At 37.9% G+C, this 26,516-nt stretch overlaps 2 pseudogenes across 2 annotated transcripts in view; both read left to right on the top strand.

Moving 5' to 3' along the window:
- Window positions 1-1,118: 1,118 nt before the first annotated feature.
- LOC146466288 (Golgi SNAP receptor complex member 2-like) lies at window positions 1,119-9,441 on the top strand (annotated as a pseudogene). Its single transcript, XR_014868072.1, has 8 exons — window positions 1,119-1,264; window positions 2,510-2,574; window positions 4,592-4,702; window positions 5,200-5,278; window positions 6,149-6,202; window positions 7,281-7,424; window positions 7,918-8,004; window positions 9,042-9,441. The product of XR_014868072.1 is annotated as a Golgi SNAP receptor complex member 2-like (transcript).
- A 92-nt stretch (window positions 9,442-9,533) lies between these two features.
- The window catches only part of LOC146466287 (allene oxide synthase-lipoxygenase protein-like), a 38,702-nt pseudogene continuing 21,719 nt past the window's right edge, over window positions 9,534-26,516 (top strand). The window contains exon 1 of the transcript XR_014868070.1: window positions 9,534-9,673. The product of XR_014868070.1 is annotated as an allene oxide synthase-lipoxygenase protein-like (transcript). The remainder of the gene's footprint in view (window positions 9,674-26,516) is intronic.

The raw sequence follows: 26,516 nt of genomic DNA, 5'->3' as shown, positions 1-26,516 counted from the left end.
ATATTGTATTTTTTTCTCTCAGACCACAAGTTTTTAGACTACAAGCGTTCATTGTAATTCATTACTTTGCTATTATGATTTTAGGTGTATACAGGGCCCCTCAGGATAACAGCCCCGTAGCTGATTGGGCCACCCTGTCTTAAATGAAGTCCGCTTACTTACATTTCGTTTCGTACACTTTTTGTCGAACATTAGCTCACCTCCAACTCCCCAACCCCTCACCCCACGTCCTCCACCCCTGTCACTCAAAAATGGACTGACTTGGGAGTTTAAGATGTAACGAGAACATAAAAAACCGGTAGATTTAGTAAGTAAAACTATAACTTTGCACCTGGATCAGTGACACTCTCAGGTCATGTTTTTGCCCTTTCTTTAACGTGGACTACTACGTGAAGTTTCCTAATTTCACGTTTGAAAGGCGTAGACAAACGACGACAGATTTTTCTTTCCCTTTTTAAATTTGGAATCGGGCAGTAAGAATCCGACTGCAGGATAATTTTTTTCCTCTGGTCTTGAGAACATATTTGTGTTGCTTTTTTGTGTGACAACGCGGGAACACTAAATTGTATAAACTAAGGACATTTGTATTGCTTAAAATGAGCGGATGTCTTAGAAAACAAGTTGTTTATTTCGACAGCTTTCACGGCTTCAGATTGGTTGATTCCAATCCATTTTGATTCTTATTTACGATTCACAAGGTAGGAGTGCCTGTTAGCGAAGGAAACTGACTGGTAGTAAACAGACTATTAAAGGTTGTGAAAAGGCACTTGCAGCGTCAGAATTCAACATTAATTTGTTTTAATTATATATTTTTGGGCACATTGCTTTTAATCTTCAAAAAATTCTGGGGGGGGGGGGGAAGCTCAAGCCTCCCCCCCCCCCCTGTCCCTCCCCGCGCTACGGGCCTGGCCAGGGCTGAGTTCCTCGAAGCATGGTTAGCGCTAACCATTGGTTAAGAGGTATTAAAACCTATAGGTTGTCATGGCATTTAACCCGGGTGAGCGCTAACCATGCTTCGGAGCAACTGGGCCTTGCTCTATCCGAGTGAAATCCAATCGGGCGACAGGGCTAGATGTTCCGAGCATGTCTCGTTTTGTGTCAGCGGAAGAGTCCATGAAAACAAAATGGCGGATTGGCTGATGGGTTCGGAAATGCTGACGGATAGATTTTAAATTTTTTGAGAATTAGGGAGAAGTGTTTTTATCCTGATCAAGTTAAACAGTCGTTTTTCAGCCATGGACAGTCTTAATCAAGAGACTGATCGGTGAGTTTTTTGTCCTGTTCTCGTTCATAGCTTAAATCGAGCTACGGATACGTGTCGCTTACTATAAAAATTATTGAAAGTGCCTTATAGTATTGCGTTATTTCGGTCATTGAAAAGAAAACTTAAACCTTTCCGAAACTTCCCTTAGTTACTGTACAGCTCTGTATTTTATTTTAAAGAAACTGTAGATATTTATAATACCGACTTCTCAATCTGGTAATGATGGTTATCATGAAATGAAATAAAATTTAAATTTTGTGACTTAAAATCTATAAATGCAACATTACCACTGAGGAAAATAAAACACAGTGACATACAAAATTGCGCATGGATTTTAAAATTGCCGTCTCAACTGACACAACTACCCAGAGCACATGTGCCCTTATATATGCAGATCATCCAAGCAAAATCAAGGACGGTGTCTACTAATAGAGAAGTATTTTTGTGTGGTTTATGGCTATGCCTGGAAAGCAGATCTCAGCAAGGGCTACTGGAATCCACAAAGAAAATTGGGAGTAACCACGCATTTTTAAGAGATAATCAAGCAACAATTATTCTAAAAAACAGAAAAATACAAAGTAATGTATGGCGTTATTTTCCAAATTGAAGCTTTGTTGAAAAATGCATGGTTACCCCCAATTTTTTTTCTGGATACAAATAGTTTTAAACGGCATAACAATATCCCCATATTAGTAGGCATCACCCATTGGAAACCCAAGTATTTTGAGATGCGCAGAATGTATGCGCAGTAACAAAGTAGGCACCGTCCTTAACTTTATGAAATGTAGTACAAAAGCTTATAAAAGGAGCCTCTATGATCTTCAAGAACACTTAAATTAAATGACATGGGACACTTACACAACTGATGGCTACAGTGTAGATTTAAGAAATATGCTCTCAGCGTATTTTATATAAGCTTATAGTTATTAGCATAGAGTTGCACCACTGCATGGTCAATTTATTAATTTATCCTATTTTGTTTTATTACTCTAGCACCCTATGATCTTAACATTATGGCCTTTGCTTTTGTGGATTAACTGCGAACAAGTCGAAGTAAAAAATAGACCATGGTTTTATGCCTTTATTTTATGGTCTTTTATAATTGAATCTCATTTTTTCATATAGGAAAAATACATGAAACAAGTGTAAAATTGACGCATAAATTAAGCAAGCCACTGTCAAGTTCAGTTGTTGCATCCATGAAAACTAATGCTCTGGATGTTTTTGTATCTTTTCTTACTTAAGGCTAATTGTTGGGGTACAAGGACTGCTGAGCAAGCTAAGTACAACACATCCAGACTTGTTACATGGTAAGAGAGCATTAACATGTTTACAATAGTTCCCGTATTTCCCAACTGGTTTTGTGTCCCTCTCACCCTTCCCCCATTTCTGCCAAGGATTTCATATTCCACAACACTAGCTGGGCATTGGGCATCCCCCCCTCTCATCCCAGTCCCAGTCAGTCAACTGACTTGGTACCTCTTGGGAGTAAAAAATTTATTCAGACCATGCCCACAAAACAGAATTCTGGTACTTTTTAGGGGACCTTTTCAAAATTTCTGAAGATCACCACTGTTACTTTTATATAGGAGAAACCCCCCCCCCCCCCCTCAAGCACTTTGTTAGCCATACTGTAAGAACACCGAGACTTTCTTCCCAGGGTCCTTTTCTGTTCCTTCTTCAAGAAATCAGGAACCCTAGTTGTGTTCTGTGAGGATCTTTCTTCTATTTGATCTTTCATCCACTGTTCAAAATATATCTTTCGCATATTTACATTTATTTAAAGCAATTTAATATTGTACACTTTACCGCCCATTGATAAAAAAAATTAATAAATAATAAAGCGTTAATATTGTGCACTTTAATGCCCCTCCTTTACAGGGAATTTCATCCAGAACACATTTTAGGTGTCATGCAACCAGCCAAAACCAGGATTCTTTCCGAAGGGAAGAAAAAACAATTTTCATTCTTGGTGATCATTTCCTTTACTCTTATGATCTGAATGTTTGATGATGTACCATAAAGTTCTGATAGTAGCGACCCTCTTTACTTTCATTATAAAAATTATCAGCTTTTGGGGCTCGTTACTTTTGGGGAGACATTATTTTCGGGGAACAAAAAAAAAAACATGAAACAAAGCTAGCGCTAGCTCTTTTTTCCAAAATGAAAAATTATATGATTCGCACAGAGCTCAAAGTACAACATACAGAATAAAGACCATTCTGATGTAAGAGTGCCAGATGACATTGGGGCTTGCAGCTCCACGCAGGCCCACCAAGCAAGATTCAATTACTCGATGTTGCATTCAATGCAGAATTTAAGAAGAGTGTTGACAGACTCACTACGGAACACTTGTTCACAAATCCAGAGCTATTTATGAGTGAAAAATTAAGCGCTGGTTATCAATGTGTGCTTTTCACAAAATGGGTGGGCACAGCATGGCAAGAGTTCTCACGTCAGCTGAAAGACAGTTATCCATTCATTCGTAAAATGTGGTACTGCACTGCCCATTTCTGGTAGCAGGGACAGTGAAATAAACATCAATGGTCTACCGCACTCCTGCATGAATGAATCAGCCGATGTAGAGGAAATCAAATTCTTTTCTGACTCAGGGGAGGAAACTAAACTCAGTGTTTTTACTCCATGGCACAGTCCAATGCATCTTATATTGCAGTATATAGAGTTTTTAATTTTAATTTGAAGAAACGTTCCTGTTTGTTAATACCAAATTGTACCAGTTTAGTTTTCACATTATGCCATCAGTGAACTGATGTCAAGGGCGGATAATGGTTTAAGGCTTTCCTTTGTTGAAAGTGCCTTATCATGATCAATTTGTCAATGCACCAACTGAAGATATTAGCATTGCATATTAATAATTTGACTATGGATTGGAAAACAAAGGCATTCGGTATGGGTATAACATAATTAAAAACCAACTTTGTCTTGCTACTTTTTGGGGGAGTCACTACTTTTTTTGGTGGGGAGGGGGGTGCTACTTTTGGGGACTCGCTATTTTCGGGATTTATTAGAAGCCACAATGTTTTGACGTTATTTTCGGGGGGGTCGTTACTTTCGGGGTGTCGTTACTTTCGGAGCGTCGTTACTATCCAAACTTTAGGGTAGTGACATTGTGAGAAGAAATTAGATGCTGGTTATTTTGTTGGGGCATAAGGGGTTATTTTGCTTTAATCTGTCTCTTAATTTGTCTTTCTAAGGTTGTGATCAAACAACTGCCTCCAACCCTTCCCCATGCTTTAGCCCTTTAACTGTGTCTAGATATAGACTGATGTATGTATTCACTTGTTTTTTTTTTTTTTTGTCGTGCAGCTGTTGAACAAGAAATAGAACACAACTTGGAACAAGCTTAAGTGAACTGGGACCGACTCACCATCCTTATTAACATTAAGAACCGCCACAGAAAAAGCAGAGTGCTCGAATGTAAGTCTTTCTGAAAGTTTCTTCTGTTTAAAATGAAATAATTGCAAGGTTATTAAATCTTCTTCTCATTGGCACAAAATTAGGTATAAGGGTTGAAATTATTCATCCAAAATCAACTTATTGCAGCAACAAGATAAAGCAAAATAACAGACATGGCTTTAAAGGAAAATTAATTTATTGATCACCAATAGAAACTGGAATGGGGTTTATAATCTTGAGAACCATGGACAAAAAAAAGACATTTTCCACAAACCCTTGTGAACTGCTATTGATGAATTCTTCCACTTAAGGTGTAGGACTACACCCTCTGACAAACCTTTTCTTTTTTTAATTATTTGCCTTACAGGACAGTACAGAGAGATATAATCTGTAGGACGTGAAAGAACCCACACACTGTTTGAAAAGATTAAGGTCATGCTGATGTCCAAATCTCACCCCAAATTTTATACCAACTTGATACTGAGATATACTATTTTTTTATGTTGATGCTTTCACAGAAAAGTGGATCAACTTACGTATGATTTGAGACATTTGAAAACAGGCCTTAACAACTACAAACATCGGAAGATGATGAAGGTACATATAACAATAATGACATTGTTACCTTTACTGCCAGTAAGCATGTTGGCTTACAAGTTCTTAACCTGTTCTTCATAATTAGCTTTGGAAAAATCCGAATCTGGATTATTGATTCAAGATCACTCAGATCATGGTGTATCAAAGGAACTAATGAATCTACTCTGGGTAAAGATACGTCGGTTCCTTGGATGCAACATGGCCCAAGTGACCTTACGTCAAAAATCCGGATTTGGATTTTTCCAAAGAAACACATCCTAAATCTTCCATGGATTAAGTTTGATTATTTTATTATTATTTGCATTTTAGTAAAATGAAATAGACAACAATAAGTACACGATGAAAATTCTAGGAAAAAATTTCCAAGCCCCCAGCAGGAATCGAACCCACAACCTTCCATATACTAGTTTGGATGCTCTAATAACTGATCTATGGGTCATTCATATGGTGAACAGGTCAGGCTTGAGGTCACCTATAGCTCAGTGCTTAGAGCATCCAAACTAGTATCTGGAAGTTTGCAGGTTTGATTCCTGCTGGGGGCTTGGAAATTGTTTTCCGAGAATTTTCATTGTGTACTTGTCATAGCATTGGGTGGTTGGCTGGTTTGCTAGATTTTAGTAAAAGCTTGTAAAATATGAGACAGGCTATTTAAACATACAACAACAATCTGTCAGTAAGGATGCCTCCAATAATAAAATTTAACCTCAGAAATTATTTTAACAAAAAAAATAATAATCATCCAGTCTTCATGAGCAGCAGCACCGTATAATGACAAACTTGTTGCCATGTAGAGTCCTCTTCTTTTGGAATAAAAAGACCTTGTGTTAAAATTGTTGTTTTTGTGGCTGATAACATTGATTCTTTTGGCAGGAACAAGAGGGAAAAGAAAGAGAGGAACTTTTAAACAGAAGGTTTAGAACTAATGTAAGCTACGTTACTTTTAGTATGTTAGATGTGTGTTTTTACTTCCAGAATCAGTGGAAGAAATCCCCAAGTGTTACCATTCAGATGTAAGCCATCAGAATCAGAATTCTTATGAATGCTGTTTTGCCCCGTGTTAAGCTTACTAGGTGATATTGGGGGTTATAGGTTAACCATCTAACTCGACCAGAATCTAATTTCTCCTTACCTAATGACTACATTTTCAAACATACAGGTCATGAGAAACAAATAAATGATCACAAAAGATGACATGTTCTGATATTTAAACAAATTTTCCCAGCTAGGTATCATAGAACAGAAAGGAGAGTAAATACATGTTGATATTTTGCAAAGGTTTTTATAGGAAATTAGCGTTAATTTCGGACAAAAATAGTGTCCGAAAATAAAACCGTCCGAAATTTTTACAGTATAGTATAAAACTTTAAAAGTACTTTCTGGGCGACAGCATCACATATTCAAAGCCAATATGCATGATATGTTCAGAATTCGGATTAGGTGGCTGTGCTCAATTGTTCTTTTTATCTTTGGAGAGGTAAGTATTTGAGACACTGCTTGAGGCATAAGCTTGATTGAGTTTGTGTTATTTTCTGGTTGGTGTAAAACCTTGAAGGTACAGTAAAACTATCATTTTCACAGATTTTATTCCAGTCAAATTCATGTTTTTTAGTCGTAAATTTACTTTGGGTATGTTTCAGCGCAGTGTCGGAAATTTTTGTCCGAAAGTTGTCCGAAATGAGGGAAAAAGTGGCCGGAAATTAAACGTCCGAAATTTTCTGCAAGTAATGTAGTATGTGGTGTTTTATGTTTTTTTGTATTGTTAATTTCCAACGTTCACAAAAGCATCATTGTTATTAACTCTTTTGACACAGCTTTTCCAGGAATGTTTTTGAAGGCATTCAAAAACTCGCAGCGCATGATTAAACACTGCTGCTTGTGTTTCAAACATTACTTCATTTTAGAATGATGATGTCAAAGATTGTAATAATGATGATGATGTCGTTAATGATGATGATGTGAACAGCTGTACTTGACTGTTTAGATTGTGTTATTTGTTTTTTAGGATAGTGGCGAAACATCTATCATGATAGACCATGAACTACAGCATAACACCTCACTTCAAAATGCAGACAGAGGAATAAGTGATTTATTGAGCAGTGGATCTAGTATTTTAACAAGTTTGAAAGGTTAACGTATAACTTTAAAAGTGAGCTCATTAAATTTCCAGTAACTTAATAATAAATTCATTTACACATGACATTCCACTGAGTAGTATTTTGACGAAGGAACTTTAAGGTAGTTTTGATTCTTATTTGACACCTTTTTATGATGTAGTTTATATCTACTGTATTTTTTTATTTTTCACCCATGAAGTAAATGTTTAAAGAAAAAACAAGCTGCACTAAGTTATTACAAATTTTATGTAGGAAGGAAATCAAGAACATATTACATTAACTTGAAGTTGGTGTCTATATTTTTTCCATTTGTATCAAAAACATTTGAAGGCTGATTGCATAACCGTTTTGTTCCAAATTTTAGGCTGCTTTTTTTTTCATTTTGCTTGAAAAGTGGCTAAATATTTGCATGTGGCCTTTGGTTTTGTTAGTGAACCTTGCTCTTTGGTTTTATTCACTGGTTTACGCTTAGTTTTCTCCAACTGGCCATCAAAGCAAATTTGCCAATTAACTGTCTTTCAACAGGGAGCTCATAAAAGAATATTGGATATTGCCAGCACGCTTGGTTTGTCTAACACTGTTATGAGGCTGATTGACAAGAGGGCAACACAAGTATTGTTGTTTGTTGGTGCAAATGAAGGGCTTGGTGCAGATTGCGCTTTTGCTGTTTCAGCTCACATTCACAGGAATGTGTGCAAGTGGCCTTGAGTTCCTTCAGGAAACACTGTCCCAATGTTTTATCCATTGCTTTATCCATTGCTTCGTTTGCAATTAAAACATATTAGGATTTAGAACAAGCTGATTGTGAGTTTCCAGTTTTTCAAGACTTGTGCCTGGCGTCAGCATTTTATCCTGTCATTGACTCATCACAAGTCAAAAGCTCAGCACAAAAAAGATAAAGGAAAATGCTATTTATTTATTTATTTATTTATTTATTTATTTATTTATTTATTAAGTTATTTTATTTTATTTTATTTTATTTGCTGTAAAACATGATATAGTAATACAAAAGGAGCAATAACGATTTGGCGAGGAGACCTCAAGAAACCATCAAGCTTATATAAAGAGGTCACTTCGAAAACGCAATAAAAATTAATACAAAATAGTGCTGCGTATGTGGGGCATGATCAAATCAGGATTATTACAATAAAAACTTGTGCATTCGTTTCGTGAAAGTAGGGAAACAAGATGAACCCGTTGTGCATGCTATAAAAATTTTGCATTGATATCTAAAACACTATTGCCTTCTGGGGATGCTTGGGAGCTAGGGTCCCACTCATTGTTCAGAAAAAAATGAGACTGAAATGGTAGACTGCGAAATTTTTTGCGTTGCATGTCGTATCAATGCACGGCCTTTGAAGGGAAAGCCTGGAACAAGTGCGAAAATAGAAAGAGACTGGAGAGTTTTTCTTGCCTCGCATGTTCATATCTCGCAATTACACATCACAAGTTATGCTTTCAATATATTTTACCTCGTATATTCACTTTACTCTTCACATGTATGTGAATGTCAAGGGAAAAAAAGCGACTGTTCTAAAGTTTGTCTGTAGTTCTAGCCTCTTGTCTTACAGAAATTCTAGATACGCAACTATTATATGTCTTCCATAGATAGCCTAATGATGTGTTTATTTCTCTGTATTTCCTATTAGGACAAATGGATTGCGTTTGGAGGAATGATCGTAACCTGTATAATTATGTTCTTAGTCGTCAAGTACCTCACATGATATTCAAGGATAAGCCAGTAGCTTATCAAATAATAATTACTGATCCCCATGAAATTCTATTGTTCTCTCTGCATAAAATCAACGATTGTAGTCTTTAAGATGACAAAACAACTGTCTGCGGAAAACGGAGGCGGTCCGTTTTTGTCAGCAGGGAAATTATCAGGGGTAATATAATTAAACGCGCTAAATAAGCATGCTGCAATATTAAAAAATATTGCAGTGTGGAGGTTACAATATTAGGTAAGGCTCTTCCACATCTTACAGCTCTACAACAGTACGTCTCTTCTTTTCCAGTCACTGAAACAGCCGGCATACCGCCAGCAAATCTTCCACCTCCTCCAGCTACACAGTCAAACAATGCTGAGGTATTTAGTGTGGGAAGAAAGCGAAAAGCATTGGATGATCAACAACCCAACGGTGTTCCCTTCAAGCAGGCGGCGCAACAATTCTTTTGCGAAATCTGCAGCGTACAGCTCAATTCACAAAGTCAAGCATCACAGCGCAAGGAGGGAAAAATTCACAAGGTTAATGCAACCAAACGTGACCTTTTAAACTCGGTAGGTCTTTTAAACTTTGCTGTAATTCTGCTTGTTAATATTTATGTTTTTCCTTTCTCGTGGCCTACAATAGTTAACAATCGCGCGCACTTGTTTTCAAACCCTTTCTATTTCAGCTGTTTTACTCTGACATAAAAGGTTTTTGTTGTGTAAATGTAATTGGACATCTCTCCTTTTTTATGTTTAAGAATTCAATTTAAAATCCCGGTATGTTTCCATTTTAGTTAGGCGTCAATGAAATATGTACGTTTGTGGTTAAAATGAAGCTTAAATAAGTAATAATTAAATAAGATAAACCCTTTGTATTTGGTGAGAGTTGAAGACCTTGATTAAGCATATTTCATCAGATAACTTGTTGAAAAACTATGGCAAAATAAGTCGGAAATATATCAAATTATTTTAATTGCATATTCTAACCATTTTGTTATAATTGCATTTAATTTAAAAAAAATAATAATTCAGGTATTTATATATCATTGACAAAAATGTGAATCTGCATGCTTACGTCTGACAGCTGTGCTCAGACGTTCCTCGTTACCTTGGCCTTATAAATATTTTAAATTAATATCTCTCCTAATATTTGCTTAAATTACGCTGAAGTTTTACTAGAGTGGCCAGTCCATCAGCTTGCACAGAATTAACAGCTATTTGTGAAAAGGTTTCGGTAAATGGATCAACATTGGGGAGAAAAACATTTCCAGACCATTGCAGTGAGCAGGTCGTTTTCCAGAAACAACCCATTCATGTAATTTAGTAAACCACCTAATTGTTAGGGTACTTAATTAGTTGTGGTCTTCCAGGTGAACTTATGTAATCAGCTGTTCTTTAGATCTATTAACAGAGCTTGTATATTGCTTGTGTTTTAGAGGGTTATATAATCACCAAGCTTCTGGAGAAAGCTATAAGTTTATAACCGTATTCAAAAGCGATATGGGGCGCCAATTTTCGGTCCTTTTTGTGCAGCAAGCGCAAGAGACTCTCGCGCTGGATATACGTAAGAACACCCAGGCGATATCTCTCGTTCAGAACCAGAACGCGAATATCACCCAGGTCATCCCAAAAAGACAAATAGAAATCGGTGGGCAGGCTGTCAGAGCCAGGCGATTTGCCGGTCTGAAGGCCTTTCAAAGCGGAGAAAAGCTCGTCTTAGTAAATAAGCCCTCACAACTAGCACGCTCAATATCATTCAAAGAAAATTCTAAACTATCGATCAAATCGGTTTGGATCTGCATGTCAATAGAATTATCCTTGGCATGCAGATCACGTTAAAAATTCGCAAAAACCCGCTTAATATCAGCCTGTGAAGTTTTTTCGCTATCATCAGCATCTACAACAGAATCAAACGAAGTTTTCTCCGCACGCTGTTGCTCGAGGCGAAAGAAATACCGCGTGGGCTTTTCTCCTTCCTCGATCCACTTGGCACGCGATCGAATTTTAGCGCCCTCCGCCTCACGAGAAATAACAGACGAAAGAGCGCTTTCAACATCTCGTAATTCGGAAACGACAGAATTGTCACCAGCATGGAAAGCATTTTAGCAAGAATTAAACGCTTAGTTAAAAAATTCCGCTCACGATTTACAGACTGACACTTACGTGTGCAGTAATTAATGCAAGCAGAACGAATGACAAGTTTCAGATCATCCCACCAAGTCGGCAATAACACTCTTTTGGCGATCAAAAACAGAAGAAATCTCACGCTTAAACTCATGATCAGCCGAAAGAGCGATATTTAATCTCCAAACACCATCTCGATTATTTGAAAAACCATCAAAAGAAAAATCGAGAACTACAACTGAAATCGTGATCGGAAAAAACACACGGTAAAACCTTGTTTGAACAAACAAATTTAAACAAAGAACGAGACAGCAAAAAACCATCAATACGAGTAGCCAGCGAGTGATCAGATTAGACCAAGTAAAAGAAACACCGCGCGGATTCAATTTGCGCCAAACATCGCTCAAAAAAAAAATCGGACAAAAAGGCCCTAAGACACTTTTTGTCCGACAGCAAAGTATTAGCAGAATAGCGATCTAATTTGTTATCAATACAATTTTTAAAAAAGTCAGCAGCAATAACGCGAGAACCATTAGAAATAAAATAATCATGTAACCACTCAAAAAAGGTTTTACGCTACGAGACAGTGTTTGGAGCATAGATATTAACAACATTAAGACTCATAGACCCTAGTAGCACCAATGCACTTAAAACGCGCTCGTCAGAATCAAATAAAAAACGAAAGATATGGCCCGAAAATCTGGGAGAGACAAATAAAGCTACCAGATTTGCCAGCAGATTTGCCTCTCCCAAAAGAGCAAAAGCATTGGCTAGGCCAACAAAGAGCGATTTCGTCCGCGACCTTCTTAGTGGACACATGAGTTTTTTTGTAATAAAAATAAATCATACATTCAAATGCCTAAGCTCGCGCAAAACAGCGAATCGCTTAGCAGGGGTGCCAAGACCCCCAACCTTTAAAGATACAATTTTCAACGACATTGGTGCTGCTAGCGGCGGTCTAAAATGACGCCTAGCCCTCACCTTCACAAACGCATGATCAGAGTCCTCCTCGTGATTATGATGATGACGATGGCGCTCACACTCCGCCTTTTCCTGTGTAGTACGTTTACAGTCCGAGGATGGTTTTTGGACACTTGAAGGCGGTGGCTCACTCGCTGCTTTCGGCTTGGGTGGCTTCTTGGGCTGTTGTTTTACAGAATCCTTTGAGTCCTTGGAAGACTTGGACGAAGGCTACTTGAAGACCGATCTCGCCGCCTCGGCAGCTTTAATGGCCTCCGCTTGCTCTGGTGTACGAGAGGCCACCTTGGCGTAAGAAGGCGATGCAGCAGGCGACGAAGCTGAGTCCGAAATGGTCTCCACATCATCGGGGTTTAGAGATCCGCCAGATTCGTTAACCACATTTGCGCTGTATAACACTGAAAAAAGGACATACTGAAACGTCATGGTCTTTCTCAAGACAAATAGAGCAAAGGGGCGGTGACTGGCAATCTTCAATCCTATGGCCCGGCGCTTCACAATTAAAGCACCGGAACGATGAGCATTTTGCGGCCACGTGGCCAACATCCCCGCAGCGACGGCACATTTTAGGCTGAGATGGATACCAGATTCGTATTGACTCGCCCGCAACAAAAATAGTTGGCGGGATGGGCAAATTCAACTGCATCTTAGCAGTACGCACACCATTATAGATATTAGCGGCGACTCTGTCCCAACGAAAAGAAAAAACCTTGCCATAATGCCAAAGTCGATTGATCAAAACAGTGTCCGGTAATTCATTAGGCACTCCGTAGATCTTAACAATCATCACACGATTCTCACAGTCGTCTAAGAAAACTGTGCAGCCAGCAATCGATACGGACAGGACACCAAGGGCAACGTTTTTCGCATCGGTCGATCGAAAGCTTACCATCCACGTGTTATCTGACGCCCGTCGCTGGATAGACAAAATTTCATCTACGTCTATACCGGCCGCATCAAAACCATTGATAATCTCTTGGCTGCTCACTTGTCAGTGTATCGACCAAAAAAACAACAGATAATTCTTTGCGAAGTCGCACACGGCGGTCAGTATCCTTCAAGTTCTACGTAAACTTCGGAGCTGATTCGTATCTCGTACAACAATTAAACAAATCACATAAAACTTTCGGTGCGCCTAGAGGTTTTTCAGGAACGTCTTGGGACGCATTCTCAGGCATAGAACAATCACCCAAATCCTGAGGTGATGGCGAAAACAACTCAGGCTTACAGGTGTCATCACAGGGCGTCTCTTCAGGGACCTCATCAACAGCTTTCGAAATAGGCCTTATCACGGTTTTCGACGCCGTTTTGACGAGAAGGCAAACACGCTTGAATTAACAGTGTTTGTATGGAAATCCGATGTCAAATAATTTTCATAAAACATCGCTTCTGAAAAATTCATGAATTGGAAACTTTTGGCACTAGGAAAGAGATTTTAAGAAAAAAAATTGGAGAGATGTAGCTGTGCCAGAAAGCGTCCAGTCGTGTTTCGAACTTTCCATACATTTGTCTGTATTTTTTTCCCGCGAACTATTTTTAGTAGCAGTTCACGGCTGGTTTGCTATACAGACAAATGTATGGAAAGAATGACTAAGGTTGAGACCTCTAGGTCTAGGGGCTAATTTTTTAACTTTGTTTAAAAAACATGGCTATGGTTAAGGGAGTTAAGGGTTCATTTTTGAGCTTAGGGTTAAACAATGGCTAGGACTAAGAAAGCGCTAAATTTGGAGCTTAGGCCTAAAAAATGGCTAGAGTTTGAAAGCTTAGGGTTAAATTTTGAGTTTAGGGTTTATAAATGGCCCGACTTAAGAAACTTTTAGGTTAACTTTTGGGCTTAGGAGTGGAAGGAAGCTTGGGGTTAATTGTTGAGTTTAGGGCTACAAAATGGCTAAGGTTGAGAACATTTGGGGTCATTGAGTGACAAGAAAACAATTGAAAGTACAGACAAACAATTTAAAAAAAAAAAGCCTCGACAACAAAAGAAGAAGACTCCACGACAGTTTCTCGGGAAATTTGGACCTCCAAAAATCGGGCGTGTTCTATCATAGACCTTTTTCATAAATGGCGGCTGATAAATTATTCTTTTTTAGTATATACCACACAAGTGAATAGTGCTTTTTGCGCGCGCTGATTGGCTAGCTCGGAGGTGATTAGCCAAGTACTATTCACCTCCGAGCAACCAAAGAGAAACAAGATGATAACCTTTTTCGCCACGGTCACTTAAGAGGAAAATATTTCGATAAAAGAGACGGCTATTACCAAAAATACAACAAATTTTGGTTTGACGGCATTACATGGTAAATTATTTAATCTTTTAAGCCTCATATTCTAAGGCAAAAAATAAAAATGCAATGTAAACAATGAAACATCTAATGTTTTGCAGTATGGTTTCAACAACAGGACAAATTTCACACAACAATCGAAGAAAAGCACGTAGCAACTAAACAAGTGCCCCTAGAAGTTTTATTTGTCTACAAGAAAGCGAGACGGAACTAATTTTACAATACGAAATCGCTTACCGCGCGGCGCGCGAGATTTTGAAATTTCGCGCCATTTGTCGGTATATTGAAAAAATTAAGTAAGTTTTGGTCCATTTCTTATTCAGCTTGTGTGGTATATACTAAAACAATAGGCCTTATCACGGTTTTCGACGCCATTTTGACGAGTAGGCAAACACGTCTGAAATAACAATGTTTGTATGGAAATCCGATGTCAAATAATTTTCATAAAATATCGCTTCTGAAAAATTCATGAATTGGAAACTTTTAGCACTAGAAAAAGAATTTAAAAAAAAAAAATTTGGAGGGATGTAGCTGTGCCAGAAAGCGTCCAGTCGTGTTTTGAACTTTCCATACATTTGTCTGTATTTTTTTTTTTTTCGCGAACTATTTTTAGTAGCAGTGCACGGCTGGTTCGCTATACAGACAAATGTATGGAAAATTTAAAACACGACTGGACGCTTTCTAGCACAACTACATCCCTCCAATTTTTTTTCTTAAAATCCTTTTACTAGTGCTGAAAGTTTGCAATTCATGAATTTTTTAGAAGCGATGTTTGCTGAAAGTTATTTGACATCGGATTTCCATACAAACGCTGTTATTTCAGACGTGTTTGCCTACTCGTCAAAATGGTGTCGAAAACCGTGATAAGGCCTATTATTCACCTCAGTGTCGGTGAAAGTAATGGATATTTACCTCGCCGCGACTATTCACCTCCACTTTGGTGAATAATTGTTAAGTATTAATAAAAATTAGCCCTACTAGCCTCGTCAGCATGTCCAAATTCAAAAGAATTTTTACTCTGAAATGAGGTTAGCAGGGCTAATTAACATGTATTGAAAAGAATAATAAATCGGCCGATATTTATGAAAAAGGTCTATGTCGTATGCACTGCGCTGTTCATTGAAGGGCGTTTTGAAATAAAATGCTCAAGCTAAGTGTAATGAGACAAAAACGCTTTAAGAAATAGCTTTTCTTTAAACTGAAATGGCCCAAAATTTGATTTCTCTGAACATTTTAACTTAAAATGAGAAAAAAACATCATTTTGACAACCACTTGTTATATAATTAGTTTTCGCGAATCTCTGAAGTTTCCTTTAAAATCAGAAAAATTGCCTGATTTTACGATTTAGATTACATAACAACAATAACAATAACAACCGGTTAAATTTCAGGATAACTTGCAAATCCTGGTGGTGAGAGGTTAAAGCCGATCAAAAAAATTCTCAAGAAGAGGTTAATGCCTGCCTTTATGTTTCTACGCGTTTACGAGGACTCCAGTCGCAAAAGTTCTTAGTTCATCTATGTAATCCGTACGTATGAAATCCGTCGCTCGGCACCACTCAGCAAAACATTTGCACAAATGTGCACAGCTCTTACGCTTCTCGATAAGCTTGAAGTTTAAGAACTTGCACTGAATGCTTGTGTCTGTGAGGTTGTACCTCGTACACTTGGACTCGGCTTGCCTTAAGTCTGTTAAAACGTCTGCGAGGAATTCAGTTCAGCATAAAAAAAGCCGCGTCCTGGATCCCTTCCTTCGCTCGGCACCACACAGCAGAACATTTGCTCAAATGTGCACAACTGTTATGCTTCTCGATGAGCTGAAACTTCAAAAGCACTTGAATGCTTGTCTCAGAAAGGCTGTTACTCATACACTTGAACGTTTCTTGAATTTGAAATGTATGTACACTCTGTTTTTTTTTTTTTTTTTTTTTTTATAAGAACGTCTAATTTTGGAGCTGAGGCTGAACGTTCTTATATTTTTTTGCGATCTGAGGCTGAAAACGTTCTTAAGATGTTCTTAAATTACATGGTATACACTACATGTATTTCAGTAAATCAATGCGGACGTGCTGAGATCATCAAGAACTGCTGATTATGACAAACCGAGATGTGTGTTACCATTGTTAATGTTATACAAAACATGTACTAAGTATTTTGGCTAATTTACGTTCGGTACGTTGATTTTATATACAGATTAGCAAAATATCAACGTTCTTATAAAAAAGGTTCTTATAAAAAAAAACAGAGTTTACTTCGCTTTCGATTTTTCATTCAACTCCGTTCGCAAAGAGCTGCATGCGCGTGTCATGTGTTCATTACGTTGTCGCTTTGGTCGGAAGTTGCCTCAACATCCAGTCGTTTTAATTTCAACAGCAATATCCAAACGGGGAGAATTTAATAAAACAATTATTCCATTCACGCTTGTTGGATATGAGATTGGTTATAGCCAACTCGGCGCTTCGTGCCTCGTTGGCTATTTACCATCTCATATCCAACGCGCGCTCATTGAATAATTGTTAAATAGATTTCTGAATAAACCAATAAATAAAGCAATAGTTAAGTAACGTAAAAGGTATTTACAAACATAGCACATATATTCAGTTAAGATATCAAAAATATAAGAAGTCATCAGCGTTATTGTTTGTTGCCGTGTAGTTAGCACCACTTCCCTGTAACAATTTGATTGTATTGCAACGGGCTGTTGTGTTACATAGTACCCAAATATGGTAGGTCCATATTAGGGCATGCCATGTGGTCGTGTAAGCAGAGCAGATTGTAAGAGTGTGTTGCTCGCAGACGATATTAAAACTGAAGAATAAAGTGTTCTTCGCGTTCTGTGTTAGCGAACCCAGGGTACGGTAACAGTATTATAAACTGACGACAGGCCATTCCCTCTTTCTCGTATTACTCAAATCAGTTGAAATCTAGAGGGGCAAACAAGAAGCTCGGAGAAAGATATCTATTAACATAGTTAGTATTAACTATGCTATTAAGAAAAAAGCTTTTCACGTTGGATTGTCATGACTCTCAATTTAAAGATGATACATCATTGTGAGTGACGTATTTCAGTGAGTGAATGACACAGGCATACTCGGAAGAAGGAAATCCGAGTGCTCCTATCCGGAGTCGAACCGATAACCTTCCGATTACTAGTTTGGATGCTCAACCACTGAGCTACAGGAGACTCGTGGGAGCTAAGGCCATTAATTAAAACTAGGTTCACTTTTGTTAAGATTTCTGTCCAGTTGAGGTTGATGGCTATCTTTAAGGGTTACGCACACAACTGATCCCAGTTGCGATGCGTGTTTGAAACTCCTTCCAATTTCCTACAACAAATATAGCCTCGAATGCGGTTACTTTGTGGATGACTGTAGATTGCTGGCTAAAGCAAATAATATCATAGGTGACAAATTACTCCTTAATTTTGGCGCGAAATTTCATCGTTAATTTATAATTTCACATGCATGTGAAATTGCAAAAATTGCTATGGCAACGTTCCCTATATCTCAGTTGCCAAGATGGCGTCCAGGTTTAAAGATGTTACGGATGAAAGAAGTTACCGCATCAAAAGACACTACAGAAAACCTAAATACGCGAAAGAGCACAGTCAATTAACTGGGTGAGGGTTTTGAGAACTGGTGTGATGAAAATGACCTTGAAAAATACCCTGAGACGGTTCGTCCTGAGCAGTGGGATAAAAGCACTTGAGCGGTTTCATGCCTGCGTGTGTAACAGACGGAACCGACCACGATTGTGAGCGTAATTTGTCACCCATGAAATTAAGAGGTAATCAAAGTGTGTACTCGTGAAATAAGGAGAGGGAAATTATTAGAATTTTGACAAAACGCGCGTGAAATTATTTCCTAATCTCACGAGTATACCATTTGATTACATATACTAAACCCTGAGTCGCTTTTTGCAGCGTCCACTTTGTAACAGATATTGGACTGTGATTTTTCATTAAATAAAAATCGTATAAGAACCATAGAGAAAGCAAACAATTCTTCCGTTTCCCCCAAAGGAGTCAGAGCGATTCGGTGAAGTGTTCAATGCAACTGTTTTCGAGTGTTGCTTTCAACAAATTCCATGCCATTCCTTTAATGTTACTGACCATCAGAGGAAATGATTTGTCGGTATGGCAAAACCTTGTAAAATAAAAAGGTGATTGTAAAGGATAACAAAACTCTTTATTTGCTTCAATCATTTCCATGACAACGGCCGAGAAACGCCCGGTGCAGGATAAACAGGAAGTGTTAACCCCAGGGGGAGGCAAATTTAAATTTGAGTCACATTGTCGATTATCAAATGAATACTCTTTAGCTTTGAAATTATTTCAATATTTATAGCAGCAGAACAGTGTATCCGTGAGAAATATTACGAAAAAAATATTGAATCAGTGAGATACATATCAAATATGTAGCAAGAAATCTGAGATGTTCAGTGTAAACTGGACAGACTTTCAATTATTTCAGTTCCAAAGTAATACATTCAAGCCACGCTACATTTGAAACAATTTTCCGGTTTCGCCTTAATTAAGTTTGACTGGATTCTTCATTATAGAAACGTCACGCTATTCGTTCCTGTTTTTATTCTACAAAGTTCTTTCTTTGCGCGCGTTCGGCAGCAAAAACAAGGAGCAGCAAATCAACGTAAGGAAGGTAAGTGAAAGCATTTTAAAGGCTGTTACGCTAGCAGCAAGATGTTCTGCTGCGATTGTCATAACTTCAGATTGAAGATAATGTACTTCACTGGAAACAATTTTCCGGTTTTGCCTAGTTTGACTGGATTGTCTATCACGTTCTTCGTTACAAACGACAGGTCATTCCCTCTTTCTCTTATTCCTCGAATCCTTGTCTGCGAGCTCATCAGGGAAATAGTAGAGCGGCAATCAAGCAATCTCGTTCCTAATGTCTCTCCTCTTTATGTCCCCTGGAAAAGCATAAGCTCTGCAGAGTAAGTGTTTGCTCGATTAAACATTTTAAACAGATATATGTTAAGAAACAAGCTGTTTAAGGTCGATTTTCATAACTTTCAGTACTAGTTGTTTTGTATTCAAATGCTTTCGACTTTAGCTGCATGACTAACTTTTATTGTTACAACACGACCAAATTCCAACTTGGATGAGGGTTTGGAACTGCTTCCAATTCACCACAACAAACGGAGCCATGAAGGTTGTTGTTTGTAAATAAATGTAGATTGTTGGCTGTATATGCAAAACCCTGAACCGCTACCTTGCGACAGATGTTGGACTTTGAATGAGTAAAGCCGAGCGTCACTCGAAAACCATTTAGACCGATGAAGCAAACGTTTTTCCGTTTCCGCCAGGGTGTTAAGAGCAATTCTTGCCAATTTCGTAATAAAATTTTCAGACAACTTCGTAAAAACAAACGCATTATCATTTAGTTTATATATATATATTTTGAAATCGTGGATCTACCAACTTTTTTACGTCAATAGAGTAGTGCCATCCAACAACTTACAAGAGCCGGCTGCATGGTCTAAAGAACTTTAAATCGTAATATTTCATGCTTTTAATGTTTCTTGTTACCAGATGAAATGATTTTTCGGTAAGGCAAAGGCCCGGGGGCAAAGGCAAAGAGCAATCGTTAAGCGGTGAGGGTAAAAGGCGGAAAGAGTTTGCGGAATGGAATGTGGAAAGACGTGCGGAATGGCATAATTATGCAAAATAAGAATTGCGGAATGACATAATTATGCGAGATACGATTAATGCAAAATGACTCACAGAAATACATTAAACTGAAAAAGCGCGCCTTTTTTTGGGCGCCAATTTGCAAATACAGCCTTTTTGTAACCATTCAACCGAAGAATGCATCACAAAAACCCAAACGATGGTATCTTCGAATTCAAACTTTTTTCCTTCGATTCTCATCGCATAGCCGTTGATGCAACATAGCAGCTCGTGGACTTTTATCGTTCGCGAGTGAACACAGGATTTGTAATACATTTGCATTAAAGAGGTTTGTTTATTTACGTAGCCTGGTTTCCATTCCACACGAGTCGTCCGCCATTACGGGAGATGTATACAACTCAATCGAAGGCTGGTTAAACTTGACATGTTTCAAGCTTTCACAGCGCCTCGCAGGAAAAAGACGTGAGTAAAGAACCGCCTCTGTTTATTATTGAAACGATTTATGTCACTTGTCGAGGATTTATCTGGTTATAACGAATGTGCTGTGGTTGGGATGATGCTCATTTCCGTTGTTTTACGTTTTATATGAATCAATTTATCATCCACAGCCAAACACACACACACGCAAAAAAATAAATAAATAAATAAATAAAAACGAAAATAAAAATTTAACCGCAAGCTATACCGCAGAACGCTTTCCCCGTATTTTGACGTGTAGATTTCGGTTTTTTATTTTCGAAGGAAGGATCTTGATGAAACAAATAAAATTTTCAACTCCAACATTTTATTAGAAACAATATCTAAGCAATTCGGGAAAGATTTCCGCACAGCCCCATACATTATTTATCCATGCACAACTGTCACACTAACCCACTTCCAAAAACGACGAGCGTGAAAACAAAGTGTGCCAAATGTATAGATAATTATGCATGGGGCTGTGCAGATATCTTGACGCAACTCGTACTAAAAATACTGTAAGAGACTAATGTCACTTGAAGCCTACTTTCTGTTATTGTACTGGTTATCCAAAACCATAAAATCTCGGTTTTAGAGAGGAAACATGAAATTCAGTCCACTTTGGAGAAGAGAGGGGTAGGGGGAGGGGAACTGCAATAACTGTTGCAACGTGTTGAAATAACACCCATGCCCATTTTTAACCATGAATAGTGCATGTCCCTCTGACTTATTAGTGATGGAATCACCTTCAGCGTGTATACTTTACAGTTAGAAGAACTTGCAAATAAATCATACTGATAACATCCCAAAATATTCCTAAGATGGAGAAAGCTTCTTCACCACTGTAACAACTATCATCCATCACAATGGCTGAACAATCCAGTCACATTGTATTTTATTTCCAAAGTATAAAACATGTTACCCCAAACATTATTCTGATCTTTGAAGTGGGTATCTAAGTAGGTGTTTCAACATTATGCTAGCTTATAGTGGGGCAAAGCCTTAAAGAATATGTTAGTATTATATACTGGTTTTTCGGCTTTTTTTTTTCTTCTTCTTTTACTGACCATTTTGTCTGATACTTGTACTGTCTCAGACAAATAAAAACTAAAATTGATCAGTTTTTAGAATTTGCTTTTAAATTTTGGCCTAATTAAATGATAATGCATCTTTGTTGTATACTGGCAAGGTTCCACATTAAATCATTTTTTTTTTTGACATTTTACAAACTGTAAGCAAGAACATTACAACATCACTTTGAAAACGATAAGTTTGTTGAGTTGTTTTCAAATTACATTACATAACTAATTATGTAATGAACAACTCATTTTTTGGCGTGAAAACAGCCTTGTTTATATTATGCTTAAGGATCTTCAAACTTTATGTTAAATGAAGATACTGTTTGTAGAGTTTTCATATTACAAGCGTTATATATGTGGACATGGAAACTGCTATGACAACTAGAATTACCAGCTAAAGTTATGGTGGATATAGTTTTGGTTGTCATAAGAGAGGATCAAGTATATGTGTGGGCTTAATCCTCTAATGGTCTTACATGACTTATTGGAATGATGACGATTCCCCTTGGTTTATTTTTAGGTCAGTCATCAAGAATCATAAAAATTAATTTTTAAAAAAATTATCTGTACGTAAACAAAAAACAAAAAAACTCTGGTTGTATGGTTGACCTAAAAAAGTCATAAATAGTGGAACATGTATGGAGAATTCATACTTTTGATCCTCTCTTGCTTGTTGTTGTTGTTGTTGTTGTTGCCAAATGTTAACTCCATGTGAATAGTTAGTTATTATTGCTCTACACCCCAAGGGGAAATGGGAGGTCAATTTTAGGGCAATGTAAAAATGCTTGTCCCTGACAGGGGTTGAAAATGTGCAGTTTTGTACCATTGCGGTGGAAATCAGAATCTCTGCTTTCAGAACCTCAAAGGAAAGCTTTTTTGTTCTGTGCAATGAGGAAACTGCTTGATTATTTCAATATTTTGTTTTGGTAACCCTTAAGGAAACTACATTGGGGCCACACCTATGCCAAGAGAGTCTGGTACAATTTACAACATTCTGTTCAACATTTTTGACGGCTTGTCCCTTCAGTTTTATGTAAGAGTCCCCCCTTCCCCTGAGGTGTAAGTGTGGTTACATTACATGTTTGTAGAGCTACTTGAGTTACTGTTGTTGAGCTACTGAGCAATCCAACCATTTATGGGTTTACCTCTGCGAGACCTGTGATACTCACCAATCAGGTAAAACAAGGAAAACCAAAAAAGTCAACAATAGGTTGACTCTAGGAAAACTTCACAGGCTCTTGTAATGAGGCACAGACCATAATACCGTAAAACTCCGGTTACGGGTGGGGATACGTAAAAAGGAAATGTCAACGACTTTTTTAGGGGCAAGGGGGGAAGGGGTGTTACGCGTTTATATAAAGATCAAAGATGGGCCTATAAGTGGAAGAGTGGTAGGGGCTTATCACGGAATAACATTTTCGTTTACAAATAGATGGCCCAAAAATCGAGGCGATTTATTAGCAGGGGAGGGGGACTTAAAACCGGGATTTCATGGTATGGGATAACCAGTACAATACAAGCTTATATCGATACTCTAAAATAAAAAAAAAGAAAAAAGAAAAGAAAGTAGATAAGAATTACGGTATGGTATTAATTACTGAGGCTTCAAGTGACATTAGTCTCTGACAGTATTTTTAGTACGAGTTGCGTCAAGATATCTGCACAGCCCCATGCATAATTATCTATACATTTTGCGACTCACACTTTGTTTTCACGGTCGTCGTTTTTGGAAGTGGGTTAGTGTGACAGTTGTGCATGGATAAATAATGTATGGGGCTGTGCGGAAATCTTTTCCGAATTGCTTAGATATAGTTTCTTATAAAATGTTTGAGTTGAAAATTTGTTATGTCAAGATCCTTCCTTCGAAAATAAAAAACCGAAATCTACACGTCAAAATACGGGGAAAGAGTTCTGCGGTATAGATTGCCGTTAAATTTTTATTTTCGTTTTCATTTATTTATTCATTTTTTGCGTGTGTGTGTGTTTTGCTGTGTATGATAATATGCCTGCCAACTCTCACGCATTATGCGTGAGTCTCACGCCTGCGGACTAAAGACATCGATCTCACGCATCGAGGACAATTTCTCACGCCTGACTCACAAATCCGGACGAGTTGTTCTTTAACACATGATTAATAACACAAATTCGATTCAATCATCCCTGAAAAGGCGCTTAAGGACGGTGCCTACTATTGTTACTGCGCATATGTTCTGCGCATCTCGAGACACTCGGGTTTCCTATTGATGGTGCCTACTAGAACAGGGATATTTTTGCGCGTTTTACTGTGCAGAGAAAGCAGAACTTAGCAAGTGATTTTGGTATCCAAAAAGAAAATTGGGGGTAACCATGCATTTCTAAGAGATAATAAAGCTTCAATTTGGAAAAAAGGCGCCATACATTGCTTTGTATTTTGCTGCTTTTTAGAATAATTGATGGTTAGCTATCTCCAAAAAATGCGTGGTTACCCCCAATTTTCTTTTCGGGTTTCAATAGCCGCTACTAAGATCTGCTTTTCCCGCATAGTGAAAAACCGCGCAAAAATACTTCGCTATCAGTAGGCACCGTCCTTAATGTTGACTTTGTGTCCTAACTGTATTACAACACACTGAAATTTTTTCAAAAGCTTTCAAACGTCTACAATCCGTTCGAATCGGAAGTGTTCAAAGGTTGTCGGAACATCTTCGGACATTTTCGGCAACGTTCGGAAGTCTTCGGAAAATAGTCGGAAATCTTCGGAAGTGGCTGGGACGTTTTCGGAGATTCTGGTCATAACAAGACGAAAATCTCACCCATTTGACTCAGAAAAAGTTGACAGGTATATGATAAATTGATTAATATAAAACGTAAAACAACGGAAATGAGCATATTACCGAACCACAACACATTCGTCATAACCAGATAAATCCTCGACAAGTGACATAAATCGTTTCAATAATAAACAGAGGCGGTTCTTTACTCACGTCTTTTTCCTGCGAGGCGCTGTGAAAGCTTGAAACATGTCAGGTTTAACCAGCCTTCGATTGAGTTGTATAGTCTGTATACATCTCCCGTAATGGCGGACGACTCGTGTGGAATGGAAACCAGGTTACGTAAATAAACAAACCTCTTTAATGCAAATGTATTACAAATCTTGTGTTCACTCGTGAACGATAAGAGTCCACGAGCTGCTATGTTGCATCAACGGCTATGCGATGAGAATCGAAGGAAAAAAGTTTGAATTCGAAGATACCATTGTTTGGGTTTTTGTGATGCATTCTTCGGTTGTAATGGTTACAAAAAGGCTGTATTTGCAAATTGGCGCCCAAAAAAAAGGCGCGCTTTTTCAGTTTAATGTATTTCTGTGAGTCATTATGCATAAATCGTATCTCGCATAATTATGTCATTCCGCAACTCGTATTTTGCATAATTATGCCATTCCGCACGTCTTTCCACATTCCATTCCGCAAACTCATTCCTCCTTTTACCCTCACCGATCGTTAAGAGGGTCAACTGAAAACCTCTCTCTACCTTAATTACATGAATTAAAATCATCTCGTCAGTCACTGATTAAGGAGTCAACCCTGATGCAGGATAAACAGGAAGCGTTAACCCAAGTGTGAACAAACCAGTTAAACCAAACTGTCAATTATCAAATAAATACTATTTAGCTTTGAAATTTTCTAAAATTTATTGTAGCAGAGCTGTGTATCCTTAAGAAAAGACGCAAAAAAATGACATTGAATCAGTGAGACATCTATAAAATATGTAGCAGAAATCAAAGTTGTTCACTGTAAACAAGACAGACTTTCAATTATCTTCCAAAGTAATACATCCGAGCCACGTTTCACTTGAAACAATTTTCCGGATTCGCCCAGTTTGATTAGATTGTCTGGCAAGTTCTTCATTCTAGAAACGTCACGCCATTCGTTCCTGTTTTTATTCTACAAAGTCTTTTCTTTGCGCGCGTTCGGCAGCAAAGACGTTAAGCAGCAAACCAACGTAAATAAGGTAAGTGAAAGAATTTTAAAAGCTATATGTTAGAGGCAATGTGTTCTAGTGCTGTTCAAGGTCGATTCTCATAACTTTCAGTTTAGCTTCATGAGTACTTTTATTGTTACTACACGACCAAATTCCAACTTGGATGAGGGTTTGGAACTGCTTCCAATACACCACAACAAACAGAGCCGTGAACGTGGCTGTTTGCAATTTGTTGTAGATTGTTGGCTGAACATGCAAAACCCTGAACCGCTACTTTGTGGACAGATACTTTAAAGGAATAAATGAGAGCTCATTTGAAAACCATTTAGACCAAGCAAACGTATTGTCCGTCTCCTCCAATCATCTCTTGAGTCATTGATTAAGGAGTTAACCCTGGTACTCAATAAACAGGAAGTGTTAATCCAAGTGTGAACAAACCAGTTAAACCAAACTGTCGATTATAAAGTGAATACTATTTAGCTTTGAACTGTTCCAAAATATATAGTAGCAGAGACAGAAATGTCACTAAAAGAACGTTAAATCAGTGAGATACTTGTCAAATGTGTAGCAAGAAATCTGAGATGTTCAGTGTAAACTAGACAGATTTTCAATTATCTTTAAAAAGTAATATCTAGAACAAACACTTCTTTTGAAACAATTTTCCGGTTTCGCCCAGTTTGACTGGATTGTCTGCCGCGTTATTCATTATACACGACAGGTCATTCCCTGTTTCTCTTATTCCTCGAATCTTTTCTGTAAACTTGTCAGGTAAATATACAGCAGAGCAGCTAGCAAGCAATTGCACCTTAGCTTGTTTCCTGGGTCTAGCCTCTTTCCATCCCATGGAAGAACGTAAACTTAGCAGGGTAATTATTTCCGGGATTAAG

Source organism: Pavona decussata, unplaced genomic scaffold, assembly GCF_977016875.1.
Source record: "Pavona decussata unplaced genomic scaffold, jaPavDecu1.1 SCAFFOLD_146, whole genome shotgun sequence".
NCBI lineage: Eukaryota > Metazoa > Cnidaria > Anthozoa > Scleractinia > Agariciidae > Pavona > Pavona decussata.
This window is presented reverse-complemented; position numbering and strand designations above follow the sequence as displayed.